Source organism: Gorilla gorilla, chromosome 14 (genome assembly GCF_029281585.2).
Source record: "Gorilla gorilla gorilla isolate KB3781 chromosome 14, NHGRI_mGorGor1-v2.1_pri, whole genome shotgun sequence".
Taxonomy (NCBI): domain Eukaryota; kingdom Metazoa; phylum Chordata; class Mammalia; order Primates; family Hominidae; genus Gorilla; species Gorilla gorilla.
In genome coordinates, this window is record NC_073238.2 from 89,148,010 (window position 1) to 89,154,599 (window position 6,590).

Genomic DNA, 6,590 nt, shown 5'->3' on the forward strand with positions numbered 1-6,590 from the left:
TGAGATACAGATACTACCTAGTTTACTGATTATGCCTCTATATTTTCTTATTGGAAAGATATTAAAAATCAAAGCAAGTTATTATGTCAATCCGAGGTGTGGAGGTTGTTAAAAGCCTTCCACGTGTTTGTCACTTGAAGGCTACATTTAGGTATAATGGAACTCAATTAAAACAAACCTGGCTTTATACTCAAAAATCAATTTTGCATATCATGTTTTATATATTTGATTCTGTATCTATAGGAAGGTTAGAATTTGACATTAATTCATAAACTAGAAGGGCACATAAAAGAATAATGTGGTGAGAAGCCCTTACCACTCATAACTATGAGATGAAGGGAGGATAAAAAATAACATCCTAACTTAAAAAATTAAACAAGTTTCTTTTTACAGGATAAATGAAACACTAATAAATGCTATGATTGTGTTAATTTGAAAATAACATTTTTGTGACAGGGTTTTGTTCTGTTGCCTAGGCTAGAGTGCAGCAATCATAGCTCACTTGAACTCCTGGCCTCAAGCAATCCTTTTGCCTCAGTCTCCCAAAACGCTGGAATCATAGGGGTGAACTACTGTGCCTAGCCTGAAAATAACATTTCTTTGGTTAATTGCTGTTTCAACTAAAAACTGAGACATAGGATGAATGGTTCTTTGTCTTAGCTGGGTTGGCTGTGGATGGAGTTTTGCAGAGTCAGTTAAAATATCCAGACAGGGACAGCAATGGCATTGGCAGAATCAGTTAAAGCAGTAGCAGTGAAGGACAGAGAGGCACATGTGGTGGCCATTGCCATTTGCATTGGGAATAGACCCTGATGTAAGATTAGCAGCAGCATCAATAGCCTCAGAAAAAAAGCTGTCAACTATAGAAGGAGCATCAGGATCTACTCCGAAGGCAGAGAGGGATTACTTCACCTGACAGTACATCTGCACTTAAAAAGTCAAAAACAACCTCTGTTGTTGAGAGTACTAGTGGTTCTAGGGGGAATGAAGTCTCAGTAACACACACTGTGGGGTGTGTGTGGATGGGTGGAGGGGGCCTTAGAGAGGATGAGGAGAGAGGAAGGGAGTAAGGAGGAACAATGCAAATATCTGTGCTGATAACCCAAGACCTTGAATTATCCCCGCTCAGTGTAACTGGAGGATGGGAAGAGATTATAGAAGCAAACATAACATGGAAAGAAAACATAACTAGATTTTCTTTCTCTTCTCCCTTTTCCCTCCTTCCTTCCTTTACTCCATCTCTTTGTCTTTCTATTCTAAACATTTTTAAACTTTTTATTTTGAAGCAATTTTACACTTACAAAAATGTTATAAAAATAATACTTGTAATGTTCCTATACCTCTCCTTTACTGTTAACATCATATAATTAAAGTATAGTTATCCAAACCAGGAAGTTAATGTTGATGCAATATCACTAAGTAGTCTACAGGTTGTATTTGAATTACGCCAATTGCCCCACTAGTGTATTTTTCATGGTTCTAGGTTCAACCTAGGATCTCACATTGCATTTAGGTGGCATGTCTCCTTAGCCCCAAATCTGGTGACTTTTGTGACTCTTCTCATTTGTGTCTCATGAACCTTTCAGTTCTGAAGACTACTGGTTAGTTATTTCATTTGATTTGATTAGAATTGAAGTTATGCATTTTTGACAACAATGTAACAGTAGTGATGTTGGACCCTTCCCAGTGTGTCATATTTAAAGGTACAAGGTTTTGGTGTGTCTTATTACTGGTGATGTTAACTTTAATCATTTGGTTTAGGTGGCATCTGCCAGGTTTCTCCACTGTGAAGTTACAATTTTCTCCTTTAAATTAATAAGCACCTTGTGGGAAGATAATTTGAGACTCTACAAATATCCTGTTCATCATGATACATTTACCATCTAATTTTGGCATCCAAGGATGATTCTTACCTATAACAATGATCACTGTGGTATTTGACAAATGATGATTTTTCTGTTTTCATTGTCCTGTTTTTATTAATTGAAATACTCCTGTAAAGAAGACTTTCTCTCCCATTTATTTATTTATATGGATTTGCTTTTATCTCCAACCAAACTCTCCCCTCAATTCAAATTAATACCTCCCCTAGGCCGTGTCACCTTTTCTTTCCTGGGGGCCTGTATTAGTCGTTTCTCACACTGCTATGAAGAAATACCAAAGACTGGGTAATTTATAAAGAAAAGAGATTTAGTTGACTCACAGTTCTGCATAGCTGGGAAGGCCTCAGGAGACTTACAATCATGGCGGAAGGCACCTCTTCACAGGGCGGCAGGAGAGAGAATGAGTGAGTGCCAGAAGGGGAAATGCCAGATGCTTATAAAACAATCAGATCTCATGAGAACTTACTCACTATCATGAGAACAGAATGGGGGAAACTGCCCCCATGATTAAATTACCTCCCACCAGGGCCCTCCCACAATACATGGGGATTATGGGAATTACAATTCAAGAAGAGATTTGGGTGGGGACACAGCCAAATCATATCAGGGCCCCAGAGTTGATCATGAACATGAAGTTACTGGCCTTCCACGTGTTTGTTTATTCTCCCATCTTCTTTTGTCTTGGGTAGTGTCTTCACTGATTGACCCATTACTTTGGGTTTCCAGGCTAATTCACTTAACCTGATGTTTAATTTTTATCTTTCATTAACTCTACTTATTCTGGTTTTCAGTACTTCATTCATGACTGTCCATAGCCCTTACATAAGCTGACTACCAGTAAATTCCTCCCACTTTTAAGTTCTATGTAAGTCAACAAAGTCAAGAGAGTGGTGCTATTACTCTCAATGGAGAGCATTTTGTCTGCCAGCTTCTATTTCTTCCTCTTTTAGTAATGATTTCTATTAGGGGGTGACCTCTTGGTATTGTGTGTGGTCTTGGTTGGGTTATATGTAAAGGTCACTTGCCTTTCCCAGGCAGGAATGAGCATCACCATTCAACTGAGGCTGCCCACACTCTGTACTGGTATTCTGAACTCTGAGTGGGTTGAGGCAAGGAGAGAGAAACTAAATAGAACAAAAGCAGTGGGGGCATGGGAAGCATATTCATGCCCCTAATAGAGCCCTAAAGATGCTGTTGCCTAATTCATGCTAACAAGCTATCTGAAGTTTTTTTTGGCTTGTTAATTTCAGAGCCTAATTCTCCATCCTTCCTTTTGAACTGTTGAGTTTTCTGAAATTTTCCCAATAAATATATTTTGCATACTTCAGCCAGAGTTATTTTTCTGCAGCTTGGGGAAAAACAACAACAACACACTGATATACTCTTGTAAGAGAAGTATAGGAGATATTACTGTTTTCTTGAAGCGAAAGAATTCAAGAAAGAATTGCCACACCTTCTGTTGATGAGAACTGGATTAGCAGCAAGTCAGAAGGAGGCTGACCTTCCTCACAGGCATTAGCTGATTGCTGGGGGCCATGGGCATTTACACTGTTATATATAGCTGACTTAGAAAGACAATCAGTATATATGCCTCAGTTACACAAAAATCCATGTGTCCCTCTCCTGGATTTGCTTCTATACTTTTGCGTTCTAGTTTCCCTCATTCTGCTGCCTCATGCCTGCTGAGTGTGGCTTGTCTTTGCCCCTCCTATCCTTCAAAGTCTGGGCAAAGGCAGGTTTCAGCTGCCTTTCTCTCCCCAGTTACTCACCTGGGAATGCCACAGCGCTTTCAACTTACCTCTACACCTCAAGTTGTAACCCTAAGCTCTCTACTGAGAGTGGAATAGAAAATACAAGCTGCTGTCCTCATATTCTCTCCTGTCTTTACCTGGGAGAATGAATGACAAAATTCTTAACAAATTTTGCAGTGACAGAAGAAAACTGTGATCCCTTTGCTAAACTTGCCTCTGCCCCCTGAGAAGGAGCCCCTAGGTTGCAAATTAGGCCTCCCTTCTCTCTTTGTATACCATGTCCCTTACTCTCAGGGCAAATGTACAGTTCCTTATAACAAACTACTTCTTATTCACACTTGACAAGGGAGTGGTAGCATCAGCTTGTGATAAAGACAGTGTGTAAAACGTTTTAATATCTCAAGATTATGAGATTTGAGAGTAAAAGACAGACTTTACACAAGCCTATGTGTTTGGAACTATGCAAATCTCTGTAGTTTGCATAAACCACAAGCAAGGATGTTAAAATGCATGAAATAGTTTTATGACTCAATATTGAAAAAACATGTTATGCTCACATCATTTCCAAAATATTGTCTGAAGGCCAAGGGAGCAAATCATGTCAAGACTGGGTCAAAGTAAAGAAATAATTACTGTAATATTCGTGTTCTCAAATGTCATAATGTTTTGTTTTGGAAAACTCTGATAGCTGACCTCGAGGAAGGGACACAAAGGGGCCATGTTCGTTTGTACATTTCCTTTTAGAAGTGAGGTGCTTCCTCTCCCTCTCAAAAGGATGTGTCTGGTCAGTCACCCAGGCATTTCTGGAGTGGACATGGCCAGGATCGTTCAGAAGTGGGGCAGAGAAGATGGTGACTATCCTACTAAATATCTTACTCAACGAATGTCTAACTTTGATTTGAAGAGTTGTATCACCAATTTTCTCCTTAAACAGGAAGTGCTCTGGAGCCCCAAGGAGTCCTCTTAAGGTGATGAGGTCCAAAAAGACTCTCAAAAGTGACTGAAGTCCTGCTGTGTGTGCCATGGCAGATTCATGTGGAGAGAATTGCTCTCCAAATGGGGACAAGAACTTTGTCCCTTGAGATGTTTTCCTCTCTGTGTCCACAGGCTGAGTGCCTCCTCCTCCCATGTGTTGTCCTGGAGGCTTGCTTCTCTGCTATTAGCCCCCTTCATACTGTGTTATAATTGGTTGCTTACGCATTTTTCTTCCCTGCTAGACTTAAACAGAGTCTGTGGCATTTTCAAGGTTCATCCTAAGTACCTAGCAAAGACTGGCCCCATACGAGATGATTAAGCAATATTTTAACAACTCTTTCTGATCTCTGACCTTATGATTTCCTTGCTTTTTTGTACTATCTCTTATTGTTATTTTTCTTTTCCTGTGTACAGATTCTTAGAAAATCTGTGTCCATTGTAAAAATGTAAACTTTAAAGTTTCAGTTAGAATGGATAACTTTAAAAGAAATTTTAAAACAGAACTCTTCCTGTGGTGTTTTTGTTTTAGATTATGTAAAAAAAAATGAAAAATGACTGCTGTTGAGTTAAAGTTCATATCCACTGTGAGAAGAAAAATTCAATGCTTATTTCTAGAAATGTTACAGATTATTCATCTCATATGAATATGAAGGACAAATCAGCGCAGATAAAAACTAACAGCACAGGAAGAAACTTGCCCTGTCTGCGCTCTCTGGGTACTTATAGCACATTTGCCCCTCCTTGCCCCGGAAATTTTCCATAGGGTATTACCACAGCACTTAGTGAATTGCAAGTTGCTAATCACCCAACTGGAATGGAGAAATATCTTTTCTGCATATTCAGGAGAGATAAGACCAACATTCTTCATAATAATAAACTTTCATTAGAAACTAAGAGTAAATGAACAGAAGACAAATGAGCAAATTTACAGAGTAACTCCTAGAAGATGTCCTCTTTATGGTTAAACAATATTGGACCACTAGGTGCCTACACTTCATTCCACAGGCTTCTGGGGTTTCTCTCTCATATTCCCCAGGGACATATTCTATTACTGCATACACTTATGGGACATTAGAAGTGCTGTTATTTGACTATAAGAATCAGTGGTAGCAAAAGGACTTTCAGAATGGTGGAGGAAGGACCTCTGAAAAACTACTCATTCATAAAAACCCTGAAGACACTGGCAAAAATACCAAAATCAACTTTTTCAGAACTCTGGAAATTAACCAAAGGTTTGCAGCAATGTGTGAAGCATTAATTCCATGCAAATGACTGAGTTTCATAAAGCCAGTGAACTTTATGGTATTGTAATGTTCCCCATTCTCATTCCCCTCTCCAGAGATCTGCAGTAATCTTGAAAACTGTATTAGTCCATTTTCATACTGTTGTAAAGATACTACCTGAGACTGTGTAATTTATAAACAAAGGAGGTTTAGTTGACTCACAGTTTCATATGACTGGGGAACTGGAGAATCAGTCATGGCAGAAGGGGAAGCAGGCAACTTCTTCACATCTCAGCAGGAGAAACACAAGCCAAGGGGGAAGAGCCCCTTATAAAACCATCAGATCTCGTGAGAACTCACTATTATGAAAACAGCATGGGGAAAACCGCCCCCATGATCTAACCACCTCCCACTTCCCACCTCAACACCTGGGTACAATTCAAGATGAGATTTTGGTGGGAACACAAAGCCAAACCATATAAAAAATCAATATCCTTGCAATGAATGTATCTGCAAAACACAGCAGAACAGAATCAGAATAAAGGTGGCAGAAAAGTTTGCAGCTTCCCTCTCAAGCCACCCAAACTTCATTTCCAGATAATCTTTATTTGACCTGAGTCAGAATTAACTCATTCTGAACAGCTTTTTCCCTGGGAAAAACTGATTGAAAACAATCAATGGTGATTTTTTAATATCACAGCTATTTGTGGCAGGGACAACATTTGAGGCAAACAAGAGGCAGACTAAAAAACTGTACA